General features: G+C 34.7%; 1 protein-coding gene across 3 annotated transcripts in view; it reads right to left on the reverse strand.

Annotated features, from left to right (window-relative positions):
• LOC125061189 (teneurin-a) overlaps window positions 1-24,149 on the reverse strand; it is a 206,169-nt gene that overhangs the window by 88,690 nt on the left and 93,330 nt on the right. Inside the window, exon 1 of one of the 3 annotated variants that reach the window (XM_047666428.1) lies at window positions 32-109. The exons of 1 other annotated variant lie outside the window; for it this stretch is intronic. The gene's annotated coding sequence lies outside the window, so the exon portion shown is untranslated. Of the gene's footprint in view, window positions 1-31; window positions 110-24,149 lie in introns of those variants that run through there. One more of the 3 variants, XM_047666429.1, reaches the window with a different exon arrangement.

A 24,149-nucleotide genomic window follows, 5' to 3' on the forward strand; every position in this document is an offset into this window, starting at 1 on the left:
CGTATCGGTCAGTGACCGGTGCAGGTCTCACCAAGCCTCTTACTGAGGTATACCGATGTGCCGTGAGGCTGAGAAAAACACGCGCGGACCGGTCGCTCTTTCGTAGCGATTTGAGGCCCTCTTCACGACGCCACTGCGCGCGCACATTATGCGTCGAGATAATGCCGTCCTGTCTATATCGAAGTTCCGATCCTTAGGAACGTAAGTTATTTGCTATTTGAAAATATTATGTAGTGTAAATCGTGGCTTGTACAAGCTTTAACTTTTGGAAGACGATTCTTCAAATGATCTATCACGAAATATATTAAAATCCAGGTAAAAACCTTCATGCTACTCTAGACTATCTACTCTATTATTTAAAGAAACTATGCTAATATTGTGTATAAATAACAAACCAAAAATAAAATTAGAACTCGACAATTCCATTAAATCGTCAGCGTTAATTGTTGAAAATTTAATTTATCGACATTGAACATCCCTAAAGAGATTATAATTGGAGCATGCGTGGTACTGGGGTTGTCGGGGGTAGATTGAGGCAACGGGGGTGAGGCAGGGGGGAGGTGGGTAAAAGGCGCGTGTCACCCGCGGCGGCGGTGCTACGCCGACGTGATCTTGACACCACGTATGCAAAGACTATACCCAAATAAATATCTAAAAATATTTAAAATTATTGTTTTTATTTCGGTTGAGAATCATAATTACTGCGTTTATAGAATCACATGAGTTTTATACCTAGATAACAAAAGTCTAATATACTACTTTCTCTAATCTCTTAAATTTGTATTGAAACTAATTAAGCTGTAAGTTTCACGTAACGAAAGCGCAAATCGCGCAAAACGGGCGCGGCTAACGGATATGTAGAATTGTAACATGCCAAAGACTATAAATTTTGCGGCCCATAGCAAAACTAATAACTCTTTGGTGGTATAAACTTCGTGGTATTGACCTTTGACCTGTATAGTAAACGTTGTTTACTTTAAGCAAGAATAATGGTTTTTTAAAATTTCGTTAACGTAAAAACGTTCGTAATTTAAATATTACGATTTAAGTTGAGATCTTGTCTATTGATTAGTGAATGCTTTTTTATAACGTCTTAGATATTCAGAAATACGATTAAAGGGACTTTGAGCCTATTGTATTGACCTAAGGTTAGGCTAAACAATTAATTGTTTCCATTATTTGTTGACCTTGACATCATCCCTCTGATTCTCTTCCATAAGGAAAATAAATGACACAAACGTGCCCGGTCCAAGTTAAGCGACCTTGTGCAATAAAGCCGGGGAAAATATTTTTCAGACCGTTCTTAAAGAGCCATACTTTATTATGTAAAGAGATTCTTCGTAAATGAAACGCTGTTACACAAAAAACTCATACGTGCCGTTTTGAGGTCTGGGAATACTCTCAATTGATGTTCCAAAAATATTTTTTTGGCTGGCCTTATCAGATCAGACTTCTCCTCTAGAGAAGAGCAGAGATACAGTTCTGCTGCCGTCCACTCTACAGTGTACTATCAGTAGTGGTAAATATATGTTTGGATGGAATCCCAAAGTAATTATCTAAGATAAAAATTCGCATACAACGTGCTCTCTCTTCCAAACCAGATAGAGGCAATTTCGATTCTTATAGAAACATTTTTATGTTGTGATGATAACTGTTACACGGTATTTTAATTACTTGCCCCTTAAAATGGAACTTGACTTAAAACAGTTTAGCTTAAGATGGTAAAGTACGCACGTAAAACTTTTTAGCTTAAGGTAAGGTACCAATAAAAAATCTTAACTCTGAAAAAAGCTACGAAATTCTCATCTGATGAAGTGATTTGTCGACACTCTTAATCCAAGATGGATTGCGAGTGCGTCGCCAGCCTTTTAAAATTGGCACGCTCTTTTGTTGAAGGACCCTAAGTCGATTTCTTTAGGAATTACTTCAGTGGGCAGCTGGTTTTAGATAGTGGTGGTGCGCAGCAAAAAGTGCCTTAAAAAACGCTCAGTTGTGTAACGTCGAGGTGATACGAGTGGAATATCGTATTCTGCTTCTTTCTTCTTTCTTTTTCTTCTTCTTCTTTATCTTAAAGCGATACCATTGCTGTAAGTGGTGTAAAACAAATGACAATCGGTAAATCTCTGTACGTAAAGCTCGTACACAAATTTATGCCCATTTTATTTGACAGTTTGACGGCCGACTCCATGATTGCTTCAATATTATGCATATATTAACATTCCCTAATTTTCATATTCCCCATAGCCTCCGGCCATTGTTGCGTGGGCGATACCGAAATTTGCATTTTATAAACATTTCAATAAATTTAAAGATATTATTTATCAATATGTTATCAATTTAGTTATTCGTTTATAAATTATTTTAAATTTTGGATATTTTGAATTACGCTCAACAACGAAAGTTTACCAACAAAGGTCAATAAATTATTGGTTGTAATATACTTAGTGGTTAATATGACGTATAATTCGTCCCGGGTTGTACAACTGGCGAAAAAGTATTAGGAAATTCACAGAAGGTTGATCATCCAGATACCAGCAGGTTCCGGAAGCGGCTATTATAGCATATATAACGTTTATTATCTATGGTTGTTCGGTGTTTGATATCCATCTAGCATATACACATCAACATAGACTAAATCGCATGTCGCTTATAAAATATATATGTTTGTTTGTAATATAGTTGTTAGCCACTAGTGATTAGCCCCACTCATGGGACTTAGGACAAAAGGTCAAGCATGTTTATCAAGAGTGATTTGTCCGTATTTCAATTCGTAACTCAAGAAACTATTTATCGTCTAAAAACAAACAATTGTTTAATAGTAAACTTCAAATATATTTTAAAATACGGGTTTTTATACAAATTAATTATATGTTACTAGCAGACCGGCCAAGCGTTGCTGTGGCTAAGGTTTTTGTTATATTACATAGTAGTAAACTAATCAAGGGAAACGGTAGGAGAACACCAGTCATGGGGACCACCATGCTTTATTGGTGGTTATGCCATTAAATAGTAGCTTATGTGAAACGTTCGTACTTTCAACACAGCGCCATCTGTTAGAATTGTGACTATCAAATAATTAACAAATAATTTGCAATAAATATTACCGGTAGAAATTGAGATGTAAGCTATCTTTTAAGTTAGATCAAACCGCACACGGTGTGCAAATTTGATTGAAATCGGTTCAGTAGTTTAGGAGTCCATAGCGGACAAACAACGTGACCCGTCATTTATATATATTAAGATATATTACAGGTAGCAAGTGTCCAAACTAGATAATATCAGAATTAACATAATGTTCTTTGATGACATCATTTGTATTTAATGACATTTGCCGATTAAAATAATCGTGTTTAAAATGGATTTTAAATTGCCGTAATGTGAACACGGCAGAGAATGTGTATGTTTGGTAATTGTGAGAAATACTTTCAACGAACTTTTGGTACTAAGAGTTAATTGATTTATAGAGACAGGCGACTTCAAGTTGGGTAGGTAGGCCTTACCTAGGTAGGAGATACTAGAGTATAAGTCAAAAGTTCCCATAATCGACGAGAATGGTAAGGTCATATAAAAAAAAACAAAATTCTTTAATTGTTTAGCTATTGTATAGAATTCAGATTGAGGCCTCCCAGTCAAAGACAGTGAACCTTCGCTCTTCTTAAATTGACGATGTTTTAACAAAATCATTAACACAATAATTGTGTTTCGATTGACGACTCATTGGTCTAGTGGTTAGTACCCCTGACTGCGAATCCATGGGTCCCGGGTTCGATCCCCGGCTGAGACGAACATCGATGTGATGAGCATTTGGTGTTGTGCTTAGGTCTTGGGTGTTTAAATATGTATTTATATGTCTATATATCTATGTATGTATATCCGTTGCCTAGTACCCATAACACAAGCTTCACCAGCTTAGCATGGGACTCGGTCAATTGGTGTACGAATTGTCTTTATAAAAAAATAAAAAATAATAATTTGATAATTAAAATTATATCAAACAGAAATATGTCTCATTTCCTTTATATCCGAATATTTTTATCATTCGTAAGCACGTAAAAGCTCGAGTTTATGGAATGTAATGACGGAGGTCCTGTTCAAGGAGGTTACATACCAAAAAGTCGATGGAGCGTGAAAGAAAGTCACGCGCGGAGGGCTTGTGTCCACGTCTCGAACGGTTTATTTGATCGTTTTAAAGTTACACGGTCGCTTGTATCAAACGGATGACCTGTGCTATTCAACTATTTTTACACCGAGCCTGAATAATATTACATACATACTCGTATTTATCAAAATGGGAACGCTGCCGTTATCTTCGTAGCTTAATAATAATAATTAGTTAAATTATATTTTTTAAATTAATTAAGTTCTACCAAACGTAATGTATCATTTCTAATCTATATATATATATAAATGAAACCCGTTTTCCGTTGTCACGACATAACATGAAAACGGCTTGACCGATTTGTCAAATTAAATTTAAATTAAATTTTTTGTAAATTTTTATTTTTTGACATAATGTATTTGTTGCATTATCAACTTTCTTTTTTTTATCTTACTAGCTAGACTGGTGTCCCGAATAGCAGAATAAGTATTAAAAATAAATAAAGAATCGACTGTTAGGCGGTACGATGTTCGCCAGACCAGCTAGTTAGTTATAAAAAACTTTAGGTTTATGTTTTTTTTGTTTAGTTTAATATATATTAAGTTTTCTATTATACTAAGTTTATATAGCTTAATAAATAAATCGTTTGAAAAACACCTTTCTGGCTTCATGACTAACAAAAAACCGAACTTTTTTCATGAATTAAAGGGGCGAAGTATGCAGTGTATTTGAAATATATTTTTCATCGATTATAAGTGTTTTGTGCCTAATATTATCTTAATATTTTGCTTCGAACCTACGTTTTTATTGTGCGATGGTCGATAATTGTGCAATAAAAGGAATTAATTCCAGCGAATGAACTTTCGGCTGTAAAATTGAGAATCGCACGCATCAGGCTATATCTCAGGATATCAAACATTGGATGTCTTTTTAAGTCCTTTTGCCTCAAAAGACCACGTATTAAGTAAATACCATGTTTCCTTAAAATGATTACATTTTTATACCTTTACAACAATTTTTCTCTCAGTTACTAAACGCACCACCGTCACCTATCGTGTATTAACAGTCTTAAACAAACTTTGAAACTGTCACGATAGCCAGTAAAAGAAAAGCGTTATGTGTTTAGAATAATTTACCTATTGATAGTAATACAATTAGAAATTATTGTAATTGGTTAAATTTGGTTCTTTTTTCTCTTCCATCCCTATAACGAAAGAACATCGCTTGTAATTCGTTATAAAGAGTGTATACTGTATATCTATTAATTCCGACAAAGCTATCCTTCTAATTGACGTCTATCAAATTTCAAGTGTTCTATTAGAATTAATTTCGATATGTGTAGGGCCACCCTTGCCTCCCCACTTGTTTTCTTTATAAACAACCGTGAAGGTGCTGTTAACGACTCCACGAACAAATACGAAATTCGATCGTATTACGCATACAAATAGCTCCCCTAGAATTTATTTTCGTTCGGTAGGGTTATGATAAACCATTATTAGTAGCAAACCTCCACAAGATTTGCATGTTTATGGAATGAGGATTTTTATTAGAGCAAGTTGACGACTCATTGGTCTAGTGGTTAGTACCCCTGACTGCGAAACCATGGGGTTCGATTCGCTGAGACGAACATATCGATGTGCTGAGCATTTGGTGTTGTGCTTAGGTCTTGGGTGTTTAAATATGTATTTATATGTATAAAATGTATGTATATATCCGTTGTCTAGTACCCATTACACAAGCTTCACCAGCTTAGCATGGGACTGAATGGTGAGAATTGTCTTTAAAAAAAAAACGTGTAATTTATTTAGTATTTCCGAATTAAGTCGACTTAGGGTGCTTCAAGAAAAGAGTGTACCAATTTTTAAAGAGGCCGTCAACGCACTCGCGAGCCCTCTGGCATTGAGAGTGTCCATAAGTATCACTTAACATCAGGTTAGCCTCCGGCCCGTTTGCCCCCTTTTAAAAAAGTTTAATATAACGTTTTATAAATTATACAATTGTACATACACCTGATTTCTGTACCTGTCCCGTGATCATTTCTAATAGGCAAGTAGGTGATCAACCTTCTTTCTGTGCCTGACACACACCGGCGACTCTATGGGTCTAAGGCATACCGGCATAAAGAGTGTGTTAAATGCGCACATAGATAGAAAGGTCCATTGGTACACAGTCGGGGATCGAACCTACGACCCAGGCCAACACTGATTCATTATATATTCGCGATGAATATGTAGTTTGTGAATTCCAAAGAAATTAAATGTTAATCCCGTATTCTTTTAATGTAGGAACGTTTAAGAAGGAAACTTCAAATATTGATAACGTATTGTAAAAGCTTTTTGATAAGAAAAATGTAGGTACTCGTGTATATTCTAAATAGAGTCTAAATGTCTAAAAAATATTACACATGATAATTTTCTTATTCTTTGATATCACAAAATTCTTCGCTCAATCTTTTTTATTCCAATGAAAAGTTCTTCGTCTTTTTCTCTAAAATTGTTTTACCGTAAGATGAAAAGAGATGCATAGTTTTTAATAGCTATATAGAAAAGCCTGCTTGGTAGAAGGTCTAAAATCTAAATCATGCCTATTTGTTGGACCCTCATAACCGTGTCTTTCTTTAGTCAGTACTAATAAAATCACATTTAAGACGGACTTTTATCATTAAAATAAACTTGTCAGAAGTGACAAAACGAACAAAGTACATTAACCGTACAATCGTATCAGATCTATTGACCGAGCATGACGTTGCACAAAACCTACCCAGGAACATTGTTTGTCACGTATTGAACCACTCCTGACAATGTCAGGTTAACGTCATATAACTCTGTCCGAAACGAGGACCTTATTTGAAATGAAGTGAAGATCAAAAGTATGTCGTTAAAAGCTGCTATATAAATTTATAAAAGTTATTTTAGTACTAAACTAATTTTGTCCAAAAATGTTTGATATAAAATAAAATAAATCAGTGGCGCTACAACTTCTTTAGGTCTTGGCCTCAGATTTCTGAATCTGTTACATGATCATTTTTAAATCTAATAGGCAAGTCGGTGATCAGCCTCCAGTGCCTGACACACGCCGCCGACTTTTTGGGTCTAAGACATTTCGGTTTCCTCATGATGTTTTCCTTCACCGTTCTAGCGATCAAATGTTAAATGCGCACATAGAAAGAAAGTCCATTAGTGCACAGCCGGGGATCGAACCTACGACCTCAGGTATGAGAGTCGTACGCTGAAGCCACTAGGCCAACACTGCTCTTTTGCTAAAAACATTTGATATAAACACAAATTATGTAATATGATTTAGTCAGAAGTCAACACCGGGAAAGCATAGCAACGAACACCCACAAAAATATAGAAAAAGAACCTATTAAAATACATGAAACACATCTTTCAAGACATCATCAGCACCACACAAAACAAGCAATAAAAGAAGTAACAAAGGAAATAATCATCTTTATATAACGTTGGAACACTTTCATCATATGAAAAAATATTGGAATTAGAAAAAGCACTAGAAGACATATAATCCGATATAATAGGTATTTCGGCAGTCCAATGCCTCGGAAATACAATAGATGAATATGAAAAATTCATTCTCTGCTTTACTGGAAAAACGATGGGCCTATATGGGCTTCATAATAAAATAAAGATAGCAAGTCTTGGAGGAGGTCTTTACCGGAGAGGTATCCTTATACATACTAACTGATAAAATATATTTATACATAGGATAATTAGATATAAGATTAGTTACAGTTTATACAGAATAAGTTGAAATGTATACTTAGTATATGGCTCAAAATAAATAAATAATAGTTAAAAAAAACTAAAAAACACGCTTTTAAGTGAAAAATAATTCCTAATTTAGGCTGAAAATGGTAATGAACAAAAATACTGGTATTATTGATGTGCTTTAAAAGCGTGTTTTTTTATTTTTTTTTAACTATTATTTATTTTTTATTTTTTAGTTTATTTTTTTTTTATTTTTTTTTCGGATTATTGCATTGACATCTATCTTTGACAGGTGCACAAAGTTTGAATTAAATCTGTCCGTTAAAAGATGGTAGAAATCGAGTCCGAAGGAGTCGGTTACATACATACATACATACAGGTGAAGCGTGTAAAAAAGAAGTCCGAAGTTCACAATCAGACTGTAATCAATCTTCGTCTTCACATAAGTAATACCAATATATCTGATGAAGTGTCGCTACAACCTTCGGTTATCCATTGAAGGGCATCATTCATACTTTTGTTTATATAAAGAACGGAACAGAAATTACAAAATATAATCCCTGATTAGTCAATGGAGTCTCATCCCTGAGGTCGTAAATTCGATCTCCAGTAGTACACCAAATCTTTCTCTGTGCGCATTTAATCCTGTATGTTTTAGAGTCGACAGCGTGTCATGCACTGAACGCTGATCAATGATCAAACAATGAAGATTCAAACCAAATGAATGATTCAAAAAAGCATAGCAAAGATTGTGATTGGTTTCATGTTTCACCGGATTACTATGTACTGGTTGTAAGAAAGTTAAAAATATTTATAACCGAATGTGTTAGCGTGAAGTTTGTATAAGTTTACTGAACAAACAGAACGTGTGAACAAAACTCACCTCAACAAGGAAGATGACGAATTTCTTATGCATTATTCCGCGGAACTGTACGTTGCCACTTGCCACACAGGTGTAAATTGTATTCGCAAATATATTCTACCAAATGATATAATAAATCCTATCTAAGTTTATAAATCTCTTACATACAAGCTGTTGCCCATTTGTTTGCATACTCCTAAGATGTATGTGATGTACTGTATGGGTATGGTCACGTGACCAAGCGTAAAGGATGATTAAATCATCGTACCTGAGGGAAAGTTAGATATATACATGAATCGTATCTTTCGGAGATATTATATAACAACAAGCTTCAACGTGCGACTCGCATCCTTGAGGTAGTAGGTTCGATCTCCGGCTGTGCACAAATAGGCTTTCTTTCTATGTGCGCGTTTAACATTCGCTCGAACGGTGAAGGAAAACCTCTTGAGGAAACCGGCTTGCATTAGACCCAAAAAGGCGTGTGTGTGCGACCACCTATTTACCTGTTAGATTGTCAAATGATCATGAAACAGATACAGAAATCTGAGGCCCAGACCTAAAAAAGGTTGTAGCGCCACTGGTTTACGTTATTTTTTAGTTGTTGCATTTAAATAAAATGTAGCTAGACAAATAACGATTATAGATATATGTAACCAATGGTCACGCGATGAAGTGTGAGCTAATCACTTTTATATTACGAGAGCAGTGTACGTCTGTCGCAAATTGTTTTTGTCTAAGACCCATGGGCATAAAGAGATTTTGATTTTGATAAAAATAAACTGTAGGTAGTTGATCTGCATACAATTAATGGATATATAAATAAATGAAATATGGTCACGTGATAAATCGTGAGGTAAAAACTTAAACAATTAGCAAAGCATTTTTGTCTATAGCCCGTAGATACAAATTAATCTTTGCCTGTTTACTTTTAAAAATTGTAATCTTTTTACAGTTTTAAACAAGTAGACTCACGATAAAGCATCTTTTTTGTGTTTTCTGTTATACAGTAGCGTCTCGTGTAACATAAAAGCAATCGTCGTAAAAAACCGATTCAAATCTTGAATTTCAACAGATCTTAAATCCTATTGAATACAATGTATAGGGAAAAAGTAGACGGCTTTTTTGTAAGCCGATATTTTAGTAATCGACAAAGTAAAGCGAGTAGCTTTTTAAATCTTTTATATTTAAAATAAACTTTTTTTAAAATAGGTCTGCAGCTTAAAAGCAAACTTGTAAACGATATTTTTTGGGGTTAAAATTTTATAATTATAAAACTGTCACTAGGTTTCAAATACAAAAATTCTGAAATTTGGATAAATGACGTCAATATGGAACTTTATTTTTGTAAAATAAATAAAATACATGTATTTAGTATAACTATTAATTTTTAACGATAGAACCTTCTAGAATTGTTAATCAGTCCAACGGTTAGGTGATCATGGCTCAGAAGTCTTTACTTACCCTAAACATTCACTAAATTACTTAAGTAGCTGTTGAGTAGATACACATATGTCGAAACTAGAAATATTATTGAGAATTAATTTACGAAGTATGACAGATGAATCGGAAATTCAACTAATAACATTAAATTAACGAAGTAACTTGTAAACGACTTTGTTAAAAATTATTTTACAATTATGAAACTGTCACTAGGTTTCAAATACAAAAATCCTAAAATTTCAAAATAACTTCGACATGGAACTGTATTTTTGTAAAATAAATACACACATTTTTGGAATTAATTGAGTCAATATATGAGCTAAAAGTTGCCGAACGTTTTATCAATCATCACGTTTCAATGTTAAAAGTATATATTTTACAACCAATTTCCACATCGAAAATTCTATGGAACTTGCATCCATTTTTATATGAATAACTAGCTGACCTGTTGGCAAACGTCGTTTTGCCATGTATATCATTTATAATAAAAAATAGGGGTTGATCGTAGAGGGGTGAAAATTAGGGGTTGTATGTATTTTTTAATGCTTTATCATAACAAAATAAAGAATAAATTTTTTATCTAAAATTAAAAAAAATAGGGGTGGACTACCCTTAACATTTAGGGGGATGAAAAATAGATGTTGTCTGATTCTCAGACATACCCAATATGCACACAAAATTTCATGAGAATCGGTCGAGCCGTTTCGGAGGAGTTTAACCACAAACACCGCGACACGAGAATTTTATATATTAGATGTTATTATTATATTCATAGCACGCTCTTCGTTCCTCATAATAAGTTGCCATATTATATTTATTTATTTTTAAAGGCACACCAATGAAACACATACGAACACTTACAGAGAACACATGACATAAAAAAACGCAATACATGCATGTGCATCAATGACAAATGTGCACGACATTTAGAGGGAAACATTACAATGATAAAGATAAAATAACTTAAAAATTAAAGGTGAAACTGGATTAAAAAATACAACTGTGCAATTTAAATTTTGTAATATATTTCTAATATGCAATCGTCAATATTGGTCATAGATCAACAGTAGCTGCAGCATAGAAGACATGGAGACGGTCTATGAATGGATCTGCTTCGCAAGAACTCAGAGCGTCGTTAATGCAGATAGAGATCTGTTTAGAGGAGCATTATAACCGACGTTGGTCCTCATTGCCTGAACATAAAAAAGGATTTTTTTATATTTTTTTATAGACAGTTCACACCAATTGACCGAGTCCCATGCTAAGCTGGTGAAGCTTGTGTTATGGGTACTAGGCAACGGATATATATACATATTATAGATAAATAGACATATAAATACATATTTAAACACCCGAGACCTAAGCACAACACCAAATGCTCATCACACATCGATGTTCGTCTCAGCCGGGGATCGAACCCGGGACCCATGGATTCGCAGTCAGGGGTACTAACCACTAGACCAATGAGTCGTCAAATCGATTGATGTGTTTCTTGTGTTCCTCTTTAAGAGGAAGTTCAGATGACTTAATACATTTGGTAAATCTACCGATTTATTTAAAAGTTTGTACACAAGACATAAAGCACAGAAGTATAAGTAATTCGTAGAGACTATGAACATAAAATGAAAATGTATAATCTATGTAATGCGCGGGGTTGGCTATTAAGTAGTGTTCAGCCGAAGCAAATGAAATAAGCATACGTTGGCGTACGATTTATGGGGCATTGGACTATTGTGCCGACACTGATTAGCTTTTATGGAGATTTGGCGTCTAACGCGCTACCAACGGGTTGTATGGACGTAAAACTTTTATGCTTCCACCGCGTTTTACTGCAAAGCCTTTTATTATTTAGTGAAAGCGACGGTGATGTAATAAATCTCCACTCCTGCGTGAACTTTCGCCTCTTATCTCGGTAAAGGAATACAACTTTCTGGCTTCTAGACAAAGTGTTTGGCTTTACAAAATCGCGGGTCACTGAAGACTTTTGAGGAATTAATGAGATTTTTTCGCCACGTCAGCCCCGATACTCAGTTTATTGTGATATGAGTTTTTATTTGTCGCTCGTACACGTTTAAATCTCATTTCTTTATTCATTACTGGTTTAAAGCAGTAATACATCATGTAACACGGGTAGCGGATAATAATAAATGGCTCTTCTATAAGAGTCTTTCCTCCAACTTTGATTTTGTTTCCTTTGGGACCCTTGGGCCGTGGGGTTCAAGTGCACAGGTGCTTATTAAAGATTTAAGTTGGCGCCTGGTAGATAGTACCGGTGACCCCAGAGCTGATGCTTTCCCAAACGAATAAGTATCGCAATACAGCGATACTGCCAGCTGTAAAGGTACACTGCCACAGGCACCAAACTTTTTAAGTTTGTTTTAATATCAATATGAATTTTGAATTTATACTATATAGGTTAAGAATATTGTAAATACTGTATAAAAATAAAATCAGTGGCGCTACAACCTCTTTAGGTCTGGGCCTCAGATTTCTGAATCTGTTTCATGATCATTTTTCAATCCAATAGGCAAGTATGTGATCAGCCTCCAGTGCCTGACACACGCCCTCGACTTTTTGGGTCTAAGACATGTCGGTTTCCTCACGATGTTTTCTTTCACCGTTTGAGCAAATGTTAAATGCGCACATAGTAAGTCCATTGGTGCACATCCGGGGAACGAACCTACGGCCTCAGGTATGAGAGTCGCATGCTGAAGCCACTAAGCCATCACTGCTCCTCTGTAAATACTGTATATTTGTTGTAAATAAATATTGGTTTTATATTTATTAAAATGAGCTATAAGAACTTGGAGAAACTGATCGTGGTTGGTAACACAGAAGGCAAAAGATCACGTGGCCGTTCACCAACCGGATGGACCGATCAAGTGAAAGACTCATCGTCCTCAAAACTATACACTGTCAAAGAGACAACAGAAACCGGTGAAAACAGATAGTCTGCTCCAGATGCTTCCTTGCTGACCACAACTCTCAGACATAAGCTGCCGATTAAAGAGAGAGAAATGTTTAGTAAGAAGTAAGTACCTGTCAGCTCCATAGCCTTAAAGTAACTGATCTGTATGATTTCCTTTATACTTACTCGACCTTCTGTTTCGCCTATAAGCAGGTGTCACGTGCCAGGAACATAATCACATCATTAAATAAAAATTATAATCAAAATCGATTAAGAAACAAATCGGCCATGTTTTCTATCACTAATTCATTAATCTTGTATTAAATAGGTTTTGTGTGGGCACCATGACAGGCTACATGTTTCTAATTAAATTACGGCTAGCGTCGACCGGACGGACCTCTTTAAATCATATCCCGGATTATCTAAAAGGTTACAATACAAAATAGTTGTGTTAATAAATTCCAAACGCAAACAAAGAATTATATCAATTTTGGTAGATATTTATTAATTAATTTTTAACGATAAGGAAGGAAAGCCTTTAAAATGTGGGTATTAGCGTGACCGAGTATTTGGACCATAAGCTTGACAACAATCTCGCGTCGCGGTGTTTGTAGTTAAACTCCTCCGAAACGGCTTGACCGATTCTCATGAAATTTTGTGTGCATATTGGGTGTCTGAGAATCGGACAACATCTATTTTTTATTCCCCTAAATGTTAAGGGTAGTCCACCCCTAAATTATTACTTTTTAATTTTTAGATGACTTTTAATTTTTTTATGATACAGCATAAAAAACTACATACAACCCCTGTACAATCAACTCCTATTTTTTATTATAAATGATATATACATGGCATAACGACGTTTGCCAGGTCAGATAGTTAATTATAAAAAGCTTAACTTATTATTATGACATTTTGTTGATGTTCTATTATATGACTTAATGAAAATTAATATGACATTTGCATGCCTATTTTTAATAGCGGATTGTGCGGATTCTTATAATTGATCGATCTTAATGTACCACTTTCTTGATCGATATCTTCTAGAATCATTTATCAGCCAAACGCTTAGATGACCATCAAAAGTCTTCATTGACCCTAGAAACTAAATTACTTAGGAAGCTATCGAGTCGATTAAAAGTTCCACATATGTCGAAACTAGAAATATTATTGAGAATTTATTTCCGAAGTATGACAGCTGATTGGACATTGGGCGCCACAAGGGCATCATATAATTAAACTGATAGCATTAAATTAACGAAGTCGGCTCGTAAATATGTTTATTTTATTATCTGTAAATGTCACTGATTAATTAATTGAATAATGATTAAGTCTATTGCGATGCCTGTCCGCGGTCATCATAAAATACTCTAACTAGTAGCTCGTAAAATTCGTATAACTCCAAAACTTATTTCATGGGTAATCAAAATTAGTATAGCACTTAAAAAATGCGGGTATGTATATGTTCTATACACATGTGTATAGCAGTGTTGGCCTTGTGGCTTCAGCGTGCAACTCTCATCCTTGAGGTCGTAGGTTCACACACTGTAGTATATTTTTTTTATTTTTTTTTTTTAAAAGACAATTCACACCAATTGACCTAGTCCCATGCTAAGCTGGTGAAGCTTGTGTTATGGGTACTAGGCAACGGATATACATACATATTATAGATAGATATACATATAAATACATATTTAAACACCCAAGACCTAAGAACAACACCAAATGCTCATCACATCGATGTTCGCCTCAGCCGGGGATCGAACCCGGGACCCATGGATTCGCAGTCAGGGGTACTAACCACTAGACCAATGAGTCGTCAAATATATGAAATAACAAAACAGAAACAAAAATGTGGGTAGATAATAAACTTGATCAGTCAACCAAGCAAAACATAGATGTTCGAATTTGATTTTTCTTTTTTTTTTACTAGATTTTTTAATATTGTAATGCAACAAAGTGTAGATAAATAAATAAATAAAATAAATAATTAAATATCTAACGAAATAATACCTGATAGACAAGACGAATACTGATACATGGCTTCTAGTTATCCATCGCATGGTATTAACAAATTGCAGCAGTACTACGTGGAGACTATATTCTGTTTAGTATTAAAATTAAGTCAACGTGCCCGTTAATGCACCTAAAGATAAGCTAACAAGGCTATTAGCCGAACAAGCTGAACAATAAGGACTTAGTATCATGAAATATAGCGGAGACGAGGCGAGATAACTCAGGCCTTCTTTTCCCCTAATTAGCCATTCAATTCTCGTAATCTTGTTTACCCTGCCCAGGTGCGATAATGGCGATATTTGCATGCCGCCATATTGTTTTCCATGGCTGCCAGGATCCGAGCGACGACCCCCCGTTGTTTTGGTCGGGCTTATTGGATCCGCTATTACCTTGTATTGATCGGACGTCCATTATCTATATTCGTTTATTTTTCGTGTAATGATGCTCGAGTCTGGTGAGCTTGTAAATTTGTAGTCGATATGACTTTTATGATTGAAATGAAAACCTTTTCAGATTTCATACAGATTTATTTCCAACTTACAAATATACTGTATTTATAATATACTTAACCTAGTAATAATAATAATTAAAAAAATACTCATAGAAACATTCAAATTATTTTGTTGTCAATGTATTATAAAATTTGTAACTAGAATCAGTGTTGGCTTAGTGACTTCGTGGTACTCTCATACCTATCTAGGTTCGATCCCCAGCTGTGCACCATTGGACGTCCTATGCAGGCATTCAATGCTTGTACTGCATGTAATGTTGTGCTTGTGAAGGAAAATCTAAGAAAACCGTCAAAAGCTGACGGCTGATCACTTTCTCGCCTATTAGACTGACAAATGACGATACTGAAATCTGAGGCCCACACCTTAAAAGGTTGCTCTTTTTATTTTATGATCACTATGATTAATTTTAAGAATAACTATTGTCTAACCGCGATTGTGTCAAGCTAACAAGTCAATTGTCAAGATATTTTAATCCAAAATTATGAAATTTATAACGCGGTGTATGGAACTTTATCCCTGCGCAATTTCCTTTCAATTCTATTAAGATCCCGAGCCACGGACGTTCAGTTTTAGGATGGCCATTTTTTAAAACAGTATTAGGGTTCGATAATAGCTTTCCCGGGGTAAACGTCTGTGTTATGTCGTAGGGATTTGGCGAGCTCAAGCGATATGCTAAACTTGTGGCTTGGTCGCTGACGCGGCGTCTGGCTCGGCCTCGAAAGATGTGATTATTTAACGACAGCCTTGTGGCCTTGGGGCGCGTTTTATAATTTAAACAGTGAATTTTCTTAAGCGCTTGCAATGTAATGTAAATGAAAATTGTTATATGTATGGCGACTAACGTATACGTAACGTAATCTTTGGGGCATTCTCTTAGTTATGTCGTATCTCCCTAGATAGAAAGAGAAGAAGAAAGAGTTTCATATATTATTAATCATCAAATTGAGCTAGAGCTGCTCTATGTCCATGGTTACAGGCACCATTCTGAAGCATTAAAATAGTACTTATGGTCAGAATATGGGTCTTTTTGAAGTTGTACTTCTTTAGGCGCGTTATGAAAAATTGATGAGAGTGAAATTTTACGATGCGCGCGCACCGTGACACAAAATTAGCAGAATGAAGTTGCCCACGGAAGATGCTACGGCATTGGACATAATTTAAAAACAACATTCGAATAATAATAGAATTTATGTTACACTTAATGTAAGAGAATAATAATAAATATTTGTTTATTTAATTTTTCAAATGTAAACTGAACTTTATTGACTATAATGACTCCTTTTCCAGTCTTTGATTATTTAATTGTAATTAATTCTTTGCATGCAATCAAAAACTATTTTTCATAAAGCCAAAGAAGTATAACGTCTTACGCGCATATACACACCCTTTTTTTTAAGCACTGGGGGCAAACGGGCAGGAGTCTCACCTGCCCAGTGATGTTAAGTGATACTGCCGACTATACACTCTCAATGCCAGTAGGTGGTGCACGGCAAAAATTGCCTTAAAAACGCTCAGTTTTGGAACGACGGACGTCGAGGTGATACGAGGTGGTTCTCAGTCTTTTTTCAAAACTTTTTTGATAAAATTTTAAAAATGTATGCGCGATTCACGAACATACGGTAGAATAATAAATTGAGGTCTACAAAGAACGTTATTTGAGCCAGAAACGAATTTGATGGAAAATTAGATGCAATTAATGTAATGGCAAAGGTATTAAAATTCGTGAGCTTTTAAATTCGCAATAAGCGTTAATTGCCCTCCGCTAATCTCATACTATCAGCAGGGCTGTATAATTAGGGGCGACAATGCCTCGCAAACACAATACTGCATAAACCACATGTCAATTTAATTTGACCCTCCAATCCAAGATGGCGGCGCTCCCCAATTCACGAGTACTGAGTAGGTATTACCTGTGTCTGATGAGCTTTATAAAAAATCTCGTGTTGTAATAAAAACGGTTTAATAATTTGAAGAATAAATATTTTGCCATGCAATGGTTAATCTTGTTGTGTGTGACTTCACCCAAAGTTGGCGGCGACTGATCTTGCGATACTCTGATAGCGTGTGAGTTTTGGAATAGTGTTTGTATTGCGTCTGTCACACATACACACATAGCAAATATTATTATTATTATCTATTACAGAAATACAGACTATGCCAATACGATAATGTCGAGAAAAATAAAATATAGTATATTAAAAAATCAGTGGCACTACAACCTCTTTAGGTCTGGGCCTCAGATTTCTAAATCTGTTTCATGATCATTTTTAAGTAGGCAAGTTGGTGATCAGCCTCCTGTGCCTGACACACGCCGTCGACTTTTTGGGTCTAAGATATGTTGGTTTCCTCACGATGGTGTCCTTCACCGTTCGAGCGAATGTGAAATGCGCACATAGAAATAAAGTCCATTGGTGCACAGCCGGGGATCGAACCTACGACCTCAGGGATGAGAGTGGCACGCCTAAGCCACTAGGCCAACACTGTATAGTATAATAAATTATATATATTAAACACATAATATACACAATATCGCTACTGTGAAGTAGCGAAGAAAGCATTCAGTAGGTCTGCGTCTTTGATAACGGGGATGCACAAAGCATCGGAATATGTATATTACGATCAGTTATTTATAATTATTAATCTGTGCTTTACGTACCTGAGATGTCAATTGTTTAAGATATGTCGGTTATGTCTATGTTTTGTTTATTAATAGCGCACAAAAAAGAAAACTCCTTATTCATATATTCTTTATAAATGGCCAGTATCAATAGAGATAATACCTAGATCTTAATTGAGTAGCCATTACCTGAGGCACAGAGTGCGCCTAATTGACGCATTTTGATAAAATATTTGCAGTCGCCCACGATTTAATTTACTTCAGGAAATACTTCTATAAATACCCCTTTCGTCCACCTACACACCATTGTATGTAAATTATGTGTTGTAAGCGGCTTCAGGTTGAATTTATTGATACAAAGATGTCGGCAAATTATTACCACATTGAATTAAATTCTATTTAAAAAGCTATATGTATAATATATACCTTTCGACAAAGAAACTAATCTTCAATTAACTATTGACTTTGAATAGTTATTTCGTATACAGTAAATAAAACTTCAGACTAGGTATTTAATCATAATTGTTTAAAGTGTGCCCAAAGCAAGCATAGACACAAAAATATGTCCCTTCCATTGTCGGTACTAAACTTTTTTCTAACTCCAATTTATCTTAATTGAGATTAATTTAAGGTACAAAAATTGTTAATCCTTATGTATAATTTCATTACCGTACACAGAACATACACACCATCATTGTTTAAAGTGTGCCCAAAGCATTGTTTACAAGGTCATAGACACAGAAATGTGTCTTTTCCATTATCAGGACGATCTTCACATTCATTTAAGCTAAAAACATTGTTAGTATTATTGTATAATTTCATTGCCTTACTCAGAACATACACTATCATTCATAAATATAGACTATTTAAATATTTTTAACTTCCTGAATACCTTAATAAGTTGCACACGTGTCCTTCATGGAATAACGAATAAAAAACTGTAAATAATTACGGGAATAAACTTCAGTCGTTTCATTTAATAGGCCATAACTCTGTCACCAATGTGGCAATTATGACGAAATGTCTATTTCGTAAAATTAAAGTGATATTCTAAGAACTCTATCTACCTTTATGATAAAAGCATTACAGTGATTTAGATAATCCGTCTCTTTTCATTAAATCGTAAATACAAAGGTAGAAAGAGACACATATGTTTTTAGCTTGTCTATACTAATGTTATAAAGAGGAAAGATTGACAGAATAAAGTGAAAACTACTAGAGAAATTTAAATAAATCTTTCCCCCTTAGACTGCTACACTCAGGCTCACCTAAATGCCGCCCATGGACTCAATGCTAGCTCGCGAGTGCGTTGCCGGCCTTTTAAGAATTGGTACGCTCTTTTATTGAAGAACACTTAGTTTTCTAGAATTGGTTGGCAAATACTTCAATAGGCAGCTGGTTCCACATAGTGGTGGTGCGTGACATAGCTATATTTGTTCTGAATATATTAAAACCTGCCGTGCAAAGCCGGCCTGGCTTTAAATTCAATAAAGATGCGGAACGATAGAACGTCATTGTTTTAAACAGAACTGCACGGTAAGAAAAGGGTAAGATTGAAGAGGGCAAAGAGTTCCACAAAGCTGTTTTACAAAAAACCACAATCCAAAGCGTAATCTCTCTCTCTCTCTTTAGTCAGCTCATGTTTTAGCGTCGTGGTCAGCAAGAAAACATCTGGTGCTCACAATCTGTTCCAGCGTGTCCTGTATATCTTGATATGTCATACGTTTCAAAAGTTTTCCCTATAGAAAACAAACTGGTAGATAAAGGCGAAAGGCCGGTTATGATGCGCATGAGACATTTTCGCAATAGCAATACAAAGGCGTCTATTTTCAAATTAAGAGCGCGGGAGCCATTCAATGGGCGCGAATGATATAAATTGGTTAAATGAGCTTGGCTGTGCACCACCGGGAGATGTCCACTCGTCCGTTATGGTAACCATATCCTTTTTTAAGAACGTGTATTTCAATGGGAACGGACTATTGTGAATTAATTATGTTGGCTTCAATGAATTTTCGTATAACATTGGGTCCAATTACAATTGGCGGACGAATTTTGAAGATGCTAATTTTTTATAGATTTTAGGAGTGTGCGATATTTTGAAGTTATACTTCTTTAGGCGCGTTATTAAAAATTGATGAGAGTGAAATTTTACGATGCGCGCGCACCGTGACACAAAATTAACAGAATGAAGTTGCCCACTAAATCGCCCATTAAGTTGAGGAAAAAATGCTTCCAACAAAACAGAAATACTTTCTACATTTAAAACACGTGTTTTAATTTTGTTTTTATTATACAAGTGCGAATTTTATATGTGCGTCTGAATTATAATCAAAAGTGATTTAAATTGAATATTTAAATCAAAACTAATTAATATTAGAAAATATTTGTGAAAAAACTGTGCTCATCAACCTTCCTGAGTGCTTCGATACAATTGAGGGTACTATCCGTATGTATTATTAATAATGCCAAAGAAGTATAACTTCTTACGCGCGTAAATAAGTACACGCACCCTTTTTTTTCATCCCTGAGGTCGTAGGTTCGATCCCCGGTTGTGCACCAATGGACTTTCTGTCTATGTGCGCATTTAACATTCGCTCGAACGGTGAAGGAAAACATCCCAAAATCGGCTTGCCATAGACCCAAAAGTCGACGGCGTGTATGAAGGTTTTCACTAGCTATAAAATTGACAAATGATAATGAAAACAGATACAGAAATCTGAGGCCCAGACTTAAAAAGTTTATTTATTTTTAAATTCTGTAGTTTTTATGTTAATTTGTGTGCCTCCTAACAAATTAATATGTTATATCTTTCCCAAACGTGTTTAATATTTTGCTAAAGACCATTTTGTTTGACATTATTGGCTAGACATTTGAAATGCCTATTTGTATTATTATTCCTACTTTGATACGTCTACATCTTCAATTTAATTACCAGTGAAAGAATGTTTAGTTCGTACACAAGGTCAGTGCTAATATATAATGTTCTGGAATATCACAAGTGTGACCGACAGTTTAATGTGCTACGTAGGGTGTTTGAACTTAAATTAATTAACAAACATACATTTTGTATGTCGCACCCATTCCCCACACATATACACACACCCACGCACGCACACACACACTTAGAGAGAGAGAGACACACACACATACACACACACACAAACACACACCAAATTTATTTTTACGACTCCGTTTGCAATGTTTACTTTTAGCACTTAATACTTATTTTCTTCTATTGTATCTTATGACTATGACCTGATTGTACGTGTTCCGGTCCGGTGGTGGAGAGGCTGGTTATCTGTTACTCAGGTCTCCTGTTACAGAGACCAGTCTCTCACATACACTTCCTAATGTTATCATCTTAGTTTGATCATAATAACCTTGTATGTATATGTGAGGGAAGAAAATAAAGATTATTATTATTATTATTATTTTTGCCCCACCCAAGATTTGGACCTTATTATATGAGTCGAACCTACAGATGTCTGCAAATATGACGCAAATGTTTTACCAACTTGCGTTAGTATATTTACTCAATTTGAGATAATTGTAATGTATATGCCCCTTGCCCCCATGACATATTCCAATCTCATGTTTTCTATTACTAATTATAAATTTTTTTTAAAGAAATTTCAAAAAGGTTAGTCGACATCACAGGAGACCGAAGATCTGGCAGCTACCTCGGACAAAGAATTAGTCTAGCTATTCAAAGGGGGAACGCTGCCAGTATCTTAAGAACCTTGCCTAAAGGGACTCCTTTTAATGATATATTTTAGTTTATGTTAAGTTTTGTTATTTATTTCAATGTATATTATTTTATTATTATTTGTTTATGTTTCTAGTTAGTAGCTTAGATTCTCTCATGTCTTATGTTTGTTTTGTGTGTTTCTATTACTTGTATGTCTATCAAAGTGATGAATCTGTGCTGAGAAAAACTCTATCAATCAATAAGATTGAAAGCCGATAAATACCTACTTTGCGTATCAAACACAAGCAAAGAATCGCACCAGTTATAAACTATGTTTTGAAAAGAATTAACAATGAATAGAAATTATTATTTACCGAAAATAAGTACCGTTGTCCTAGGGGCCAGGCGAGAATCTCAACCCTGAGATAGTCATTTCGAATCTCGACTGTGCATTTTCGTTTTTATATGCGTAAGTTAAAATGCTTAATGCTAAGGTAAACGTAAAAAAACCGGTATTTCTTACTGGTACCGTCGAATTAATAGATCTACTGGAATATTAAAAAAAGAGTTACCACATACCTACAGAAATCTGAGGTCAAGAACAATAGTTGTAGCAACACTGTTTTTATGACGAAAATCATAAGCTTCACATCGTTAAATTTATACTAAGGTTTTGAAATTAAATTATATTATCGAGAAAAGCAAATCACTGTAAATTGGTGCATTTTGCCGATTGGAGCGATTACAATACAGAAGTTTAACGAATTCTTAATATTCAAGCGAGCTTTAGGATTAGGTTAAAATATTGTCTCACTCTTATTAAAGAAAGAATCAGTTGTTATTAATTTTATGGATCTTTTTTGTCTGTATAAAAGGTTTAATACCTTTAATACAGACAAAAAAGATAATATTTATAATTTCGAATGATGCTAAACTAAGTCTTTATAACTATACCAAATAAATTCATTTTAAAATAAATTAAACCGACGCACTGAAAAGTATTAATAATGTTCCCTATTTCTATTGATTCTTGTTAAAGATAATTAAATGAAGTATATATACAATTAATGAACGACATTATGGATTTATGTATGATCATGCAGTACAAGTCAAAATGTGAAATGGTTGGGCCATGACAGCTCGATAATCTACACTGGTTATCGGAAGGTGATGTACTTGAACAGACACAAGAAAACAAAAACACATCGTAAAAAAAACAAAAGTAACCAATTCTTTTGTTTTTTTTGAACTCACTTAAAAGAACAATGCAGATTTTTTTACTATGATTAATTGCTTTTAGCTTACGCCTTTAATCAAACGTTCACTAATCCCTACTAGTTATCAGCAAAAGACTGGATCATGTTGAAATATCAGATGCTATGATTACTTAAATGATTGACTGACTGTGATTAATGCATTGTTAATAATATATCGAAATGCAGCCTTTCTTTTCGAGATTTTATTAAAAATAAACCGTGCAGTTGTTTGCTGTTTCGTTGAAAAGTGGAAAGTTGACGTGGAAACGAGGAGTTCCATTGAAAGTCAATTTTCGAAGTTCGAGGAACGCGGACCGAATGCAAAGTTGTATTGCCGCCCTTTGCATACTACGCAATGTCGCACGTGATGCCAACATTTCTCAAGAACATTCTTTCTTATATTTTTTTTATAGGGTAAGGTACTACTAATATATAACCTGTATGTTTTTTTTGACGAAGATAAATTGACCTTTGACAAGCTTGTACTTAGGGAAATAGGATTATGAACTACAGCCAATAAGCCATAGACAAATGTAGGTGAAGCGTGAATTATGTATCATATTAAAAATATATTTGCTTGCTTATTTCTTTTTAAAGTTATACTTCGTTAGGCGCGTTATGAAAAATTGATGAGAGTGAAATTTTACGATGCGCGCGCACCGTGACACAAAATTAAAGAATGAAGTTGCCCACGGAAGATGCTACGGCATTGGACATAATTTAAAAACAAAATTAGAATAATAATAGTGATATTTATTATTTATTATTATTCTCTTAATGTAAGAGAATAATAATAAATATTTATTTATTTAATTTTTCAAATGTAAACTAAACTATATTGACTATAATGACTCCTTTTCCAGTCTTTAGTTATTTAATTGTAATTAATTATTTGCTTGCAATCAAAAACTATTTTTAATAATGCCAAAGTAGTATAACTTCTTACGCGCGTACATAAGTACACGCACCCTTTTTTTTAAATAATTCGTTTAGAATGCTAGTAGCTACAAAACAGGTTTAATA

Source organism: Pieris napi, chromosome 23, assembly GCF_905475465.1.
Source record: "Pieris napi chromosome 23, ilPieNapi1.2, whole genome shotgun sequence".
Lineage (NCBI taxonomy): Eukaryota > Metazoa > Arthropoda > Insecta > Lepidoptera > Pieridae > Pieris > Pieris napi.